Genomic DNA, 16,156 nt, shown 5'->3' with positions numbered 1-16,156 from the left:
AATCCCAGCACTTTGGAAGGCTGAGGTGGGCGGATCACCTGAGATCAGGAGTTCAAGACCAGCCTGGCCAGCATGGGGAAACCCCGTCTCTGCTAAAAATACAAAATTAGCTGGGTATGTTGGTGCGTACCTATAATCTCAGTTCCTCAGGAGGCTGAGGCACGAGAATTGCTTGAACCTGGGAGGCAGAGGTTGCAGTGAGCCGAGACTGCACCACTGCACTCCAGCCTGGGTGATAAAGCGAGACTCCATCTCAAAAACAAACAAGCAGACAAACATCTACATGGGGGTAGGTACAAATAACCCCAAAGAAATACTTCAGGTGGGTGCAGACAAAGGAAAAGAAAGCTGTTCTTGTATAAAATTCTAAAGACAACAATATAACTTACTCTTTTTCCAGATATTTTCTAGTGGTCAGTACAATTAACCTCAAGACCATTCTAGCACACATCTCTTCAACCAAAATTTTCTGCCCAGAGCCATGCACCCAGCACCAGATGACCTAGAGACAAAGAAAATGTCAGATACCAAAATAAATACTTGATATTGAAAATTGGGGAAAAAATATAAATTTTCAAGTCCAATCTTTAACATAAAACTATTTCTCAAAGTTTCAAATGCCCCACGATAGAAAGATACAATTCTATAAATTAAGATATCAAAAGGTAAAATACACTATTGAAGTATAATTGAGTTCAAAGGCTACACCAAACTCCACAGCCTGTGAAACAAGAATGGATACAAAGACCTAATATGAATCAGCACACTCATTATCAGCTAAATAAAATAAAATGAATTTTCTTTATAGCGGGCCAAATAAAGTAGCAAACTTAGCTGCATATAATTAAAAGCATAAAGAGGTTTGAAATTAAAATTTTTTAATTAAAAAATAAAAAGTTAAAAAGAGGTTTGAAAGAAATAACCAATAAACACTTTGTTGCATTAAAATATAAGCAAGGTAAAGTGGTATGTCTACTAGAGAAGTGAACCTTTTTATTATGAACAACTCTAAACTTACAAACGATGGATATTTAGGTGAAACTTAGAAGATATTGGAGCCTTTCTAGTTAAGCATGTAAATTGGTAAATTGTGTATATAATGGATGATTAAGTGAGCACAATTAGCCTCTGTGTTTGCAATCCAACCTGACATGCTTAATCATCATATTTGTATTTCATTGAGAATGGTTTACACACAAACACACAAATTATAAAGGTTTTGTGCTATGTATGTTCACACTTACGGTTTTTATATCTGATAGAGACGAATACTTCCTTTGTGTGTTTTTCCTTTGAAGTTAATCTTATTGTCTATATTATGTTTGTCATATATGACCCTTAGGCTGTTAGACTATGCATTTATTGTTTGCCAATTACTTTGGTTATATCTGTGTACCCTGCATCCAATCTGGTAGCTCTGTGGAGTAGAGTGAGGAAGAAGATATATATTCTTGCCTTTCGGACATACTGTCTTCATTTTCCAATAATATCTTAAATATTTCTAACATCCAGAACAAAAATGAAAATTTTATAAAGAAACTGAGTAAAGAATAGTAACCCGTACACTTTTAACTCTCACTTCAACACAGCTAATCTTTACATTTGTACTCTGCATTTCCATTTCCATTTGGTAAGTAGCCCAGAGAGATTGATCAATATAAGGTTTATAGATTGAGTAAATGAGGTTCAATAAAGCTGTGTGTTTTTTCAAAAGCCACTGCTTCTCTACAATGTTCTGATGTATCTCACAGAACAGAAAGAGGTGGCATGCTCTGTTTACTCATACAAAAAACTTACTACAGAGTTCAGCTCAGCCCCTCCCAAGCTTTCCACCTCTTCACTGGACATTTCTATGTGAATACCTCTCCTACACACAACAATATGCCTGCCTCTTCCTCTGCATCTTATCTCCTTCCTGACTCCCTCGCTTCAACCATGCAAGAATGACTCTTCCTTTTGATACTCTCTCATCTGATCATCAGCAAGACTTTTCCATTAACCCTTTATTTAATTTGTCCCTTCTTTTGCATCATTACTTTCCACCTACCATATCTGACCCTATAAACATCACGTCAGATCTACTACAAAAGAAACCCACTAACCTTGATGCTTAACATCCTGTCCTCTGCAGTCCACCAGATGCCACACCATGTTGATTCATTCAAAATTCTACCTAGATTATGTATTTGCATTTGTCCATTGTATAACTTAAACAAAATAGCCACAACAAATAACAGATATCAAGGGTCTAATATGGTGCCAGATGGCATGCTAAGTGTGTTACATCAGTTGCCTCAAACAAGCCTCTTAGTAATCAGAAGGGGATGTACTCTGGTTGACTCTATTTTATAGGCAGAAAAATTTAACTTTTGAGACATTGATTAATTTGCCCAAGATCACATAATTAATGAATCTAGTATTTATACACAAGAAATGCGATTCTGGAGTTCAAACTTTGAACTGCTATCCTAAATATATGCAGGAATGTTTTTTGTGAACCGGAAGTGGCAGAAGAGAAAGACAAGTCAGAGCCCTTTGGAAGTGGCAGGGGAGGAAGTGAGGACAACATCAACAGTCCTCTGAGGTCCTTCAGAGTGTATGTTTCCAAGAGGGGTAACTTGGAGAGCCAGAGTTGCTTTCTCTAAGTGTTTTTGTCTTTTGCCGTCATATTTAATTTCATTTCAATAGTGAATAGTTTCTAAAATACGGCATGGTATCAGCAAGGTAATGGGTTTCCAAAGAAACGGCAGTTTGGCTTATGGAAACAGCAAAACATTATAACGCATCAATAGAACCATGGTAGCACACACACACAAAAATTATATTCCTTCCTTGTATGAAGAGATATTCAAATAGAATAAAGCAGACTTTTAGTGGTTTTCTTTCTTGGATATTCTTCATACACTACATTTGGTGATCAGTCAAGGAAGGGACTCAATTACTTTTAATTGTGGACAGAGGATAGATAGAAAAATTGCATTTCAAAATTCTATTTGTAGATGTAATTTGAATCAAAGCCAAACCCCATCACACTGACTAAATCCAAAGTAAAAGTGAAAACAGTATGTGGAGAGTTTTTGATTTTATATTATATCCATTTGACACCAGTGGAGAAATTTGGACCATTTTCATGTGGTATGCCATGAGATGCTGGAATTCTGAACGAATCCCTCCACCCTCTCCACAGTTCGTGCATCAAGACGCTGATGGCAGTGGTGAATTCGGTTTAATACTGGAGTCCTGGAACTCCTCACACAAATTCTGTCCTTGTACTTGCTAGGCTTCCTTGATTGTAAGCATCAGAAATGAATTTCTGGTTAACTTAAACAAAAAAGAGAATTCAATAGAGCAAGTTTGGGGAGCTCAAAATGGAACTGAGGCTGAAAGCCAGGCTTGGAGGCAGCTCAGCACCAAATGAAGGACCAGACAAGCTTTGGACATCGAGGCCACAGGACCACCTTGACCACCTTCAGGACATTTCACATGAGTGAGTAAACTCAACTGTCTTTTTCATCCTTGTAACACTTGGCTCTGGATTCTGAGTTCCCTAAAAAAAGAAAGGGATTACTTTTGCCTGAGAAACCTGTCCATTTGGGGCTAAGGGCATGCAGAAATCTTGATTTATAGCCCTGGTAAGACTACACAGAGTTAGACAGGTTATTCTTAAAAAGAAATCTGGGAAAGAGTTAGACAGGTTATTCTTAAAAAGAAATCTGGGCACTATTTGGAAAGAGGAAGGGTTGTTGGACAGTCAAAAAACCAAATGGTGAGTTTATGTAATAGAGTTAGTTACAGGATCGCAAGCTTATTATTTTTGGACATATTAGAAAAATAGGTTTATTTTCTCTAGAAAAGAGAAAGCCATGAAAGCTATACATTACAGATTTCCAAGAATCTACAGAATTGCTAGGAAGAGACTGACCAGTTGTTCTCCATATTTGACTAGGAGCTGAACAGATTTTAGCTAAATGAACCTTGGCTCAGTACAACCTAAAATGTAAGTAAAATCAGTTCCTCATCAGGAAAAAATTCACTATAGTAAAGGGAATAAAACAATGGATAGTGGGTAAGATTAACCTTTTATCCATTACATTTTTTTAACGTATGTAAACCAAGAGCTTTAAGGTGTGTTGGAGATTATCTAAGACAAACTTTCGAAGTTAGAAAACTGAGACTCACAGAGTTAAAATGACTTACCCAAGGTCACACATATGCTCAGCATCAAAAACAAATCTACTACCTAGATTTTCTAATTTATAGCAACATTCACTATTCTCCATTGTTTTCTTGGGCCTGATGTGTCGTGGTTGATTTAGACACACACTAAATGAAGGTTATTTCTTGGATTTGCTTTTGAGATAACTTTATTTCCTCAACATGCAAGTTTGAAAATGAAGTATGCCATCAAATTAAGCTGCCATTAATTGTAAGATGCACCAGCATTATGTTTTGATTTCCTAGTGGTGTTATCTTGCTACTTAATACTTTTATTTCATACTTAGTAAAAGAGTTCTTTCAGTCTCATTTACACATGGATTTTTGTCATTACTATTATTCACAAGTTAAAAGGAAAATATAAGCAAAAAATGTATGAACTAATACTTTTAAAAACTTTTGTATGTGTAGAGTCCAACCTTCTTGAGCTATGTTTCATCTCAGAGCCACAGAGAGCATGTTACACTACGTTAACCTCTATGCCATCATGAGCATTGATGATGCAGCATTTCTTAAAATTGTCCCCATGATTTTCTTTTAAGCTACTGACACCCATTCTGCACTCATATTTCTTCTTCAGATAGTCCCAATGGTTTTGGCTGAAATGTGAAGAGGCTGCCATTGTCCGGTCATGCCACCAAGAATAACAGTTAAGCTCATACATGTACACACAATGACACCCTTCTTACTGCTGCCATCTCATCAACAGCAATTAAAAAACTCCATCGAATTTAGCCACATCCTAACTCAGGGATGTTAAAATATGAAGCAATATGTGTATAAAACCAATGAAACACAGCAAGTTTTTATTTTACTTCTTGAAATGTGTATGAGAAAAGAGTTTCCATCTTATAAAATTTACTTAGCCTTTACATACAATTGCATGTGTACAGTGTGTGTGTATGTGTATAAATGATACATTGTTATGGAAGTAGAGTAGGCTTCCTCCAGGTATTTCTGGTTGACATTCATGGGGAGAGGGACAGGTATCTATATTACTCTTACTCCCCAGACTGTGCCACAGGATATGTTGTCAGTCTCAATTGAATTAGATCAAAGAATTGATTTTTCAATACTCTGAAAAATTCAGATTTTTAGAAAATGATTTTCAACTTCCTTGTTTGCTTCAAAATCTTATTTTTTGGTATCACATTTTGAAATTAGCATTTTTGGGGAAAGTAAACAGAATATTTGACACATATTAAAAAATTAACCCACAATTATGAAGACTGTTGTGCTAGCTTCCTAGGAAAACCATAACCTTGTTCATAGCATGGCCCATGAACAGCAGCAGAGCATCACCTGGGAACTTGTTAGCAATGCAGACCCCAGTTCACCCTAGACCTCCAGAAACAGAATCCTCATTTTACCAATATCCCCAGGGGAGACAAATGTGCATTACAGTTCCAGAAGCACTGGCCTAAAAGATGGGCTGTTCGGTTAAAGCTGAGTACACATTTCCCAGAAACATAGGGTTGCTGTAACCATTTTATCGCCGTGGCTGACATACGTAGCTATTAGGCTCGGAGGCATTTCCAGTCTGACTGCTAGTTCCTAGCAGAGTTTCGATCTTCAGAGGTGAATAAGGCAAGGAAAAGAAAGTGGGTGACGAAGGGTACACATCTTTACCAAGGCGACTGAATCTTTAAGTAGTGGAACAATGAAGAGGGAGAGAGGCTGAAAGCTGGAGGAAAAACTCTCTTAGCTCAATCATCCATTCTATTTCACCAATCGTATTGAGTACTTTGTTCATGTCTCACATTTAATCTTTCTCCCTATCTCAAACTTACCTATGTTCTCACACTCTCTCTGCTCTCCTTATGAAGTCTGGTATGACTGTCTAAACTGAGCATTGTTTAACTAGGAGTTCAAGGATCCTGTACGTTGAAGATTATATGTTTTAAAAAAATGGGGTATAGGCATGTCTTCATTTTCATTGGGAAAAATTCAATGCACTTAATAGAATTCCAAAAGGGACTCCAATCAATCATTCAATAAAAATCACTAGCACTCTAAGTCAGTCATTCTGGCCCATCATCTGTTTTAAAGTCATCGACATAAACTTTTCAGTTGAAAAATTATCCTTTGAGAATGGGCTCATTGTGGAGCAACTAATGCCCCAAAGCTAGTTCTGTGCTGTCATTTACTTTCTTCCAGGAAAACAAACAAGAAAACATGGAAATGGGGAACAAATCATTTGGAGGACCTCACTGAACTATATAATCTTGTTGGCATCTCATCCCATCTTGCAGTCTTCCCTTCTGTATTCTCCACTTTTGTCACCTTTCACTCTGAAAGGATCACTGTCGCCATTCCTCCCTCAGCTTTAGCTCCCCTGTGATCTTCCTGAAGTGCGACATAAATGTTAAAAGCTATATTGTTCTACAGTGTGTCCTTCCCTCTTTGTCTCTTTCTGTTTCAAAATCTCATTCAAGGAACAGCAAAGAAAGGTCAGGATTGGCCTTGGCTGGCTATCACAATGTGCACCATCCCCTCACCCTTAGACCGGGGGCCCACAAAAGGGGTGGTATCCTTTCATGCCTTTGAAATCATCAAGGGAAATCAAAGAAACCACTTCCAATCCTATCTTTATAACCAGAAGCCCATTGATCAGTGTAGGTAAAGGGATAGCACATCAAGGGGGAATGGCATTTAGAAAGTATGATTTGATCCATACAACTTAGTGATCACTGCAAGCTTAAATCCCATCTGAGCTAGAGAATAAATCTGTACTAGCGTCAGCTCTGAAACATCTCATTCATGAAACACAGGTAAGAAATCACCTTTAGTTGCCATTAATTATCAAATGCATTTGAGTTAAGTAACTACTTCACCTATGCAGTGATCCATATATAGAATTGCACAATTGAGAGAACAATGTAGCCACAGAAATTCGGTACTATAGGATTGCTAACATCAAGCCCAGGCCCTTTGTTTTACTTTTAAATGACTGGGAAATTTGGTTCCAAACACTTAGCTCCTCTGAGACTTAGTTTATCTAAAAAATGAGAGTGGGATGAACTGCTTTCAAACAACACAGGTTAAAGGTTGAAAACTTGAACTCTGGAAGCAAAGAGAATTGAGTTCAAATTCAAACTCTAACACCAACTCATGATCTTAATCAAATTACCCAACTACTAGAAGCCTCAGATTTTTCAACCATAAAATGGGGAGAATAATTGTGCCAACCTTAGAAGGTATACATAAATGTGTGATACAATTCAATAATGTGATCAGAATTACAAGAGTATTTGGTTCCTAATTATTAAAAAATAGTTTAATTTACTCTGAGACCTGTTTTCCCTACTTATAAGGGTTATTGTAAATATCAACTGAAATAACACATCAAAATATGTCAAAAATTGTATAAAAGTATACAGATATAAGTGAATATTATTCACATTATTTCACCATTCTTACTTTTAGAGATATTAAATTTTAAAAATCTCTATCATAATACTATTATTACAAGTATCAGATTGAGTGATATATATTTAAAATCAAGAAAAGAAAAACCTTAGACTAGGCAAAATTATTGTACATGGGAGAATTAAGAAAATACATCTCTAAAAATCAATTTCTAATCAAAAACTACCACTGAAAAATAAAAATGACTAGTATGGTTAATTACGTTGACTCCCAAAAAATTACTGTTAACTGAGATGGGGCTTATTTTCCATTTTCAGTAGAATTAAGATGAATCAGATTATTTTTATTGGGCATAAGGTTTAATCAGAACTGGTAAAATAGCACCAAACCAAATGGATATCATCTTAATTCTGAGAAAGCTGAAAGTAATGGTTAACAATGAGGGAAAATATAACTGAAGAAATGTCACATCTCACCATTTCTATCTTTTTTTCTAATGTTTGAGTTTCTCTTTCCCACACTTCTTAATTTTTCTTTTCAAATATTTTAGATAGTACACACACAAAAAGGTCTAGCTATTTAGAAAACAAATCAAACCAAAAACACTTGTGTGAAGTTGTTGATATCCATAAATTTCACTGCTGTGGGATTTGGAAAAGGTTTACAGCTGTTTAAACCACCTCCTTTATTGTTGAAATTTTGAAAAGCATTTCATTAAAAATAGAACCTCATCAAGACAGTTAAAAGTCATAATTTCTTTCTTTCATTCAATTTCATATTCTTGAAGGTCCTGTTGATGAAGCACGATAAAAAAGAGAATTGGTAAAAGTCATACTTAAGTATTTTTTCTAAACCACTGAGGTACTGCTTCACAAAAATGATGTTGACCTCTTAGTTCTATCTTTTTTTCTCTGTGGGTATGACTTCATTTTGCAGGGGAGATATACATATTGGCATGTATTGAAATAGTCTGAATCAAATTATCATCTAGTTGAGATGAGGATGTAGCAAGGGATGTCTCCATGACTCAAAATTCCTCAGAGAGGAACCACAGTGTCAAACTTGTGATATGGTGTCAAGATGAAATATGCTTTGAATTTTATTAATAGTATGGAGCATATTTCAGTGCTCATTCAAGTGTCATGCTAGAACTAGGTGAATGTTGCCAATAGAAGCGAATGGAGATCAACACTTTTTAACACTCTTGCTACCAAGTGCCTATAAAATGTTTATACCTATAATTGTGTCAAATTATGCTAATTGAGTACCAAAAAGATACTAGTAAGTTGAAGCATTCAAAAAGTATAGTTCTCAGAATCTCATGGGGCGCTTCAAGTTAGGTACTTGTGGAACCTTTTTTCCCTCTACCAAGTACTGTCAAAGTACAATGTCTTAAAGTGTCATCTCAGTCTTAATTTAATTTCGAAAAGGAAGTGCCAAGAAAGCAAACTCATTTAAATCCTTGATTGTACATATATAAGGTATTAAACATTTTCCCTTCTAGTAGTTTTTTTCCCAGCCCAGTTGTACTAATATCAGTGAGAAATACTTCTTTTATATAAAGTTTGTGTTCATTGTAAAGAGAGTTCAAGCACAGTTTGGGATATTTAACAACCTCAGCTACTGGCAGATGTAACAATAAATCAGGTATCAACGTGAGTCAGGAAGAAAATGAAATAAAATATTGGTTACTAGGAGACATTTTTTTTTCCAGCTCCTTCTCTCAGGTCAAAATAAATAGGGATTTTTCTGAATGTCATTACAGAAGAATATAACTTCAATGACTTCTCAATTTTATGGAGAATATGCTACTTCCAGAAATATAGATAACAATCCCTGAGATTCCAAATTCTGACCATATTCTATTTAAATCATTTTCCCATTTTTCTGCTAAACTGTATTTAATCCTTTGTGTCAATGTGCTGGGGAAGATAGTAAAGATATATCTGAACTTTGCCTTAAACTTCTTTAATCTTTTTTTAAGCTCTCATTCATGTAACACAGCTTCAGCAATCTGATTTCAACACCCCATCTCCCAGGGGAAAAAAATGCTAAGATTTCCAAGTTCAGAGACCAGTGTGAACCTGGTTCTCCTCAACTAAAAGGTATTTAATTCTAACTGCAAATTCTCTCTCTACAGTGCCTCCTGTAGGCCTTTCAAGTCTTTTGAATTCCAGGGGTAGTAAAGAGGTCTTTTGTAGCAGCTAAAGTGTTCCTGGTGCTGAGGGGATTGGGAATGGCATACAACACAGGTGGTCACAGAGAATTTTTATACAGTGTAGAAAACACCAACCCTCTTACAAGGTAGCATAGGCCACCAAGAACACGTTTGCCCAAAATCTTTGTTCTCTGTGCTAGTTACAAGCACAACTTAGCAGCCCATTTAAAGTGCTGTTTCATTTTCAAGGCTAGCCCTTAATGATGTGGGATTCAGTTTTGGAAGAAACCAACTGATATCACATGTTCTGCCACATTCCCTTCGCTTTTCTACAGCACACATGGAAGAATAAATCTTTCTAGAAATGTTCACTTGCAGGCCTGAGAGTCTATTCTTGGCCCATGTCCCGTCTCACCCAATTCCAAGAGTACTCTCCAGTGTGAAGTAGTTCTGAACTACTTTGCCTGTAAACAAGGAATCCAACTGTTTTTGACCATTCATCATGTTTCCATCCAATGTCCTTTATCCCAGTTAAAATAAAAGTCACTTTATCTCATGTCCCTTTCGTATACTTCTAATATTTTTGTACAAAAAAGCTGACATATTCCAATAGCAGTGATATTCCCATGCCTAAGGATGTCTGCTGGCAGATGGAAAGCAAGTCGGAGTTCTCTAGGCCTGAACTGACAATTAAAGCATGTAGCCCAGATTGGTGATGATTACTGTCTACCAGTTATCCAAAAGCTTTATGGCCTGAGCTGATAGTGACAGTCCATGCTATGGCAACAAAACCAAATCATAATTTAAGTGAATACTTAATAAAAAGCCTTTCATTTATGAACAGTAGCAATTGCTTTCTTTGCAACCGAGAGAGCAAGAGAGAGAGTGAGAGATTACATTCTGCTAGTACCATAGGGCAAAAGTGGTGGAGTGATTTTTTTTAAACCTTAGCCTTCCAGAGCAAAAATATAAATGATTACCACTATTATAAATGAGCTACTTAATTACACAACTGTTGTACTTTACACAAAAGCTAAATTTTAAATAAATGCTGTATTTTTAAAAAGTCATCAGGACACTGAATATCTTAATGCAGGTTAGATTCCCTTTTCCTGCAACTATGCTAGAAAGTGAAGGAGCCCATTGGGTTGTTATTCTTACAGCTACTACAGCTAGAAAGAAGATAGTCTCTCTAGGGCAGAAACAACTGATTTAGCCAACCTAGCCCTTGGCACATTTTTTTCCTTTTGGACTCTGTAATCTCTTGGAGAAAAAGAAATTTTGTTGTTCATTGCACTTCAAGTCAGTGCCAGTTTTAATGGATCAATTTATCTGACAGGAGTTTTGACACCTTCTTACATTTCTTAACCAAGACCAGGCAACAAAGTGAAAAGGAACATATATGAAATTACTGAAATTATTTTAACAGATGGCTCATTCGGGCTGTGAACTCAACTTTTAGAGGTATAATCTCTGCAACTGCAGCAGAAAGTAAGAAAATGCTAAATAAATAAAATAAATGCTGATGGGATATCTTATGTAGACACAGGAGCTCCCAGTGGCTGAAGGTGGAACTATTTGAGAAAACAAAAATTAAGTAGCATTGGATTATAACCCAAAGCATAAAATAAATATACAGGAGTCCATATTACTATAAATAAATGTTGAATAAATAAGAAATAAACAAATACATAGAAGAAGACAAATCTTTCATGCAGAAGAATTCCAAATAATTTACGTAGATAATGTAGATACATACCAATCAAGGAAATAGAGCATAACTCTCCACTCCGTAAGGCTGGGCTGCTCAGTGTAACTCTTTTCAAAGGTACAATATGAAAAGACAGAAAAAAGAGAAAGGTCACAGTGTAGAAATGAGAAACACTACCTCAGCTAGGTCATCGAGGTCAATAACAATAGTGACAAATCATGTTGATATTATTTTCCTTGATGCTATAATAACGAAAATGGAACTTTACCTCTGTGATCACCTTTCCCAAAACCCATAACTCCAGTCTAGGCTTGAGAAAATCATCAGACAAAATCCAATTGAAGGACATTCCATGAAAGCCTGACCAGTGTTCCTTAAAACTGTCAAGGTCATCAAAAACAAGCAAATTGTGAGAAGCTCTCATAGTCAAGAGGGGCCTAAGGAGACATAGCTACTAAATGCAATATGGGATCCTGGAACAGAAAAAGAACATTATGTAAAAACTAAGGAAATCTGAATAAAGTATGGACTTTAGTTAAAAATAGGGTTTCAGTATTTGATTATTAGTTGCTATACTAACATAAGTGTAATAATAGGAAATTAAATATAGAGTATACAGAAACTCTGTAATATCCTCATATTTTTCTGTAAATCGAAAATTGTTTAAAAATATTTAATCTCTACAACCCATGGAGTTTGTCGGCAGTTTCCTTCCATCATAATCCTAGCTCTATCTTACCTAAGCCAGCTTGCTTTCCATCATAGATTCATGCTCACACACGCACATGCATATATAGATATTATGTTATCACAATCATTAAGACCATTCACTATATTTCTTATTTTCCTGACCCTTTCAAATTTAGGCATAATCTTATTACTTGCCCTGTCCAGTGAAATGTGAGGGGAAGTAAAATGCATCCCTTTCAACTGCAAGATTTAATAGCTAGTGCCAAATTCACCACACTCCCTTCTTCCTGCCACATGGTTGAGATCTAACCTTTCTAGTCTGGGTCTTTGAGTAACTACAATGAGCAGAGCTCTATGCTGCCCTGCATTGCAAGAGAAATAAACTTTGATGTATTTAACCGATGAGAATTAGAGATTGTTTGTTACTATAGTATAACCTCCTAGCAGATACATATCTGTACATGTTATCAATGGGTAGCAAAGCAAGTCACAAAAAAATCACAGCATAAATTTAATTCCTTAGGGGATACAAAGTGCTTATATTAGGGGATTAAAATAAGCATTTTAGGCAGACCTAGAAAGGGAATAATGAGAAGTCTTTTACACGATTGGTTTACTGCCAATTTGGAATTTTTAAACCTTTTTAATAATTATCTTAGATTATAGCTATAGAAAGTCGTCTTCAGTTGTGAATAGTCATCTTTCTGTTGGTACTGGATTTTGTAGGTAGCTTTAGAGTTAAATTCATCATGTCTGGAGATAATTTGGGAGTTTGCTGTCTTCACAACTGACCTTTAACAATGGCTTTCTTTTCATTAATGAGAAAAGACAAGTAAAATGGCTAATATTTTTAAAAGAAAATATATTTTTCACAAAAAGAAAAAATCTTGAAAACACATCAGCAATAAAGCTATGTGAAGACTCATTTTTTATAACACAATTTTAAGAGGAAAAATAATCTTTTATGATCCTTATGAATAGGTTAGTTAGATATTCCTTCCACACTGATGTACATTAAAAAACATAAAAATTGTTGTAGAGAAATAGACTAAGGACCTTCTTGAGAATGTATAAAACCACCATAATGCACTTGATAGTGCAGTACTCTGTGGTATTAAGAAAGGACAATTCTTTCATTTCCCTTCTCAGAGCTCCATTTCTGCAGGAAGCATTAGGATTTTAAAACTTCAGAGCCCTGAACCAGACTCCGGTCATGGCCATATGTTTCCACCTTCAATGATGTCTTCTGACACCAAGTTCCAAAATCAAAATTTGTTTTATTTAAAATATATTTGCCAAGTTAGAGGCATTCACTAAGCACACAAACATCACTGGGCCTGGGGAGTTCAATCATTGTCATGCAAACTGCACTGTCCTAAAAATAGATAACAGAGTTTGCCATATTACTTACTAAAAGACTATTCTGAAAGACTTCATGTTTAATTGAAATCACCCCTCCTAAAGACTTAATCAAAAGTTACCATGGCATCTAACTTATTTTCCACAAGAGTATATTTTAAAATGCATATATTATATATCATATAATACATTTTACATACATTATATATTTCTTATATATAATATGTGTAGTTTAAAATATACTCTTCGATTTTAAAACATGTATATATTCAAATATGTAATACTTTATAAGACTATATCACCCTGTTCATCTCAACAATCTTCATCATTGAATGAATCTGACCAAGCACTTTGATTGCCTCTATAGCAACAGATACATCACATTATATTTACTTGAAATCATGGAATAAACTGAGAAACTCTTTGCTTATCACACCTACCAGTTTTACCATATACTCATGGCTGACATTGGATAGAGTGGAGACAGAATAGAAAACTTTTCCAAAGGTAGAAGAAGAAAAACTTCCTTTCAATGGAGCCAAATATTAACAATTGATATCTTAAAATGATATGAGTTTTTAATTACAGCTATATAGAATTATACATAATAAAAATACATTTTAGATAGGATTATAACAATAAGTTAATTGTGTTTTGGTGGTAGGATTGTGGCAATCTGGCATTTAAGGCTTTAAAAAATCACTAAGAAAGTTTTCTAAGGGAGAAAACAAGCTGATCAACAAGAGTAATAGAAGCAAAATGTAGAAAATGTAGGCAGAATATTCAAAAGTTTGAGTATTTATAAATAACATTTCTTTTTCTTAGCACCTTAAACTCTTTAAAATAACCAAATGGTATTTTTTCTCCCCCCAAATCCATTTAAATTGAATGCATAACAACCAGGAATCCCACTGAGCTCATCTCTTCTTTTGAAAACTGCCATGTATACTTTAAATAGTCAGGTTTTTGATGCTATGGTGGGGTTTATAATCTTCAGCAACACACTTCTCCTTATTACTTACAGAAAAAATCATTTTCCACAGTGACTCACTGACACTTCTCCCTCTAATCATCATTTCTGCAGCATTTAGGGAAAGGATCTGTGATGTCCTCTCCTCAGATGCCAACAGAATGACAAAGCAGCAGCCACATGAGCTGATGGAGTCACAAGGAGAGGTCATGACTGTGGAAAATATGCTGAGGGCAGCCATCACAGGCTGGCACAAGAAGACTTCCACGCAGCAGAGAGAGCTACAGCATAAACATGGCATATCAAGAGCCCAGGGCCACACTGAGAAGGAATTATCAATGAGAAAATATCATAGGCTATAGATTTCCACACCTCTCTGAAATTTTCATAACACAGATCAATACTTGTGTTAGTCTTTGAGATTCATGTAGATCAAGGAAGCAAATATCTTGACCTTCATTGTCTCTTCAACTATTGGTATGATCTGAGCCCTGTCACGCACACGTTCCGATGTTTAAAAATAATAATAATAAAAGTACCCCAGACAGATGACTGGAGTTGAGTTTAGAGTTGGTAAAATGTGATATTTTTAAAAGCACTTTAAAATACTCTACACTTTTGAAAACTGATGACTAATTTTATGTGTCAACTTGACTGAGCCACTGGATACCCAGATAGTTGATCAAACACTATTCTGGGTGTTTCTGTGAGAGTTTTTTTTTTTTGGATGAAATTAAGCTTTATATTAGTAGACTGGGTAAAGCAGATTGCCATCCATAATGTGGGTGGGCCTCATTCAATCAGTTGATAGCCTGAATAAAACAGAAAGCCTGGAGTTCCCCCAATTAACAGAGAATTCTTCCTGCCTAATTGCCTTTAAACTGGGACACTGGCTTTTTTTCTTGCCTCTGGGTTCAAATAAAAACATTAGCTCTACCTGAGTCTTGAGTCTGCCATTCACCAGACTAGAACTACACCATCAGCTCTCCTGGTTCTCAGGCCTTCAGATTAAGACTGGAACTAAACCATTGGCTCTCCCCGGTCTCCAGCTTGCTGACTTATCCTGCAGACTTTGAGACTTGTCAACTTCTGTAATCACGTAAGCCAATTCTTACCTTAAATCTCTTTTTATATATCTCCTATTGGTTTTGTTTCTTTGGAGAACACTAATACAGATACTTTGCTTCAAAAAAGGGTACGGCTCTCCCCATCTCATGGATTTAGTGGACAGTGTCTGCATGTACAATGGACAAAATCTTGTTTCACTAAGTTGGCCAATCAATCTAGAAAAACAACCATCAAACGCTTGGTTTTATTGAATGAAGTGGCCAGTTTAAAGGTCAAACAAGCTGTGTTCAGAGATAAGTCCAGAAGATATGTCCTAATTTATAATCTCCTCCAGAGATTATAACATAAATTGGAATAAGTCCTACATTTCTCGATCTGTACTTAGCCAATAATCTTCATTTCTGAGCTTCTTATTCTTTTTAATTGTCTATAAATCCAGAGTTACTTAGACAGTACTATTTCCGAGAAAAGTTGATGGCCATCAGGAAGAATTAAACCACTCAAGAATTATCAGAAAGAGTATAGTTGACCCTTGAATAATATGGGTTAGAACTGTTAGGCTGGGCGCGGTGGCTCACGCCTGTAATCCCAGCACTTTGGGAGCCCAAGGCGGGCG

The 16,156-nt window shown here is 35.8% G+C and overlaps 1 long non-coding RNA gene across 1 annotated transcript; it reads right to left on the bottom strand.

The window, feature by feature from the left end:
- Positions 1-380: 380 nt before the first annotated feature.
- LOC117092155 lies at positions 381-14,634 on the bottom strand. The gene is made up of 3 exons (XR_004440648.1): positions 14,525-14,634; positions 11,502-11,560; positions 381-502 (listed from the first exon to the last, which is right to left on the bottom strand). It is a non-coding gene; the product is annotated as an uncharacterized LOC117092155 (long non-coding RNA).
- Positions 14,635-16,156: the final 1,522 nt, after the last annotated feature.

Source organism: Trachypithecus francoisi, unplaced genomic scaffold (genome assembly GCF_009764315.1).
Source record: "Trachypithecus francoisi isolate TF-2019V2 unplaced genomic scaffold, Tfra_2.0 Lachesis_group12, whole genome shotgun sequence".
Lineage (NCBI taxonomy): Eukaryota > Metazoa > Chordata > Mammalia > Primates > Cercopithecidae > Trachypithecus > Trachypithecus francoisi.
Note: the sequence above shows the minus strand (reverse complement) of the source record. Positions and strands in the feature narration are given on the sequence as shown.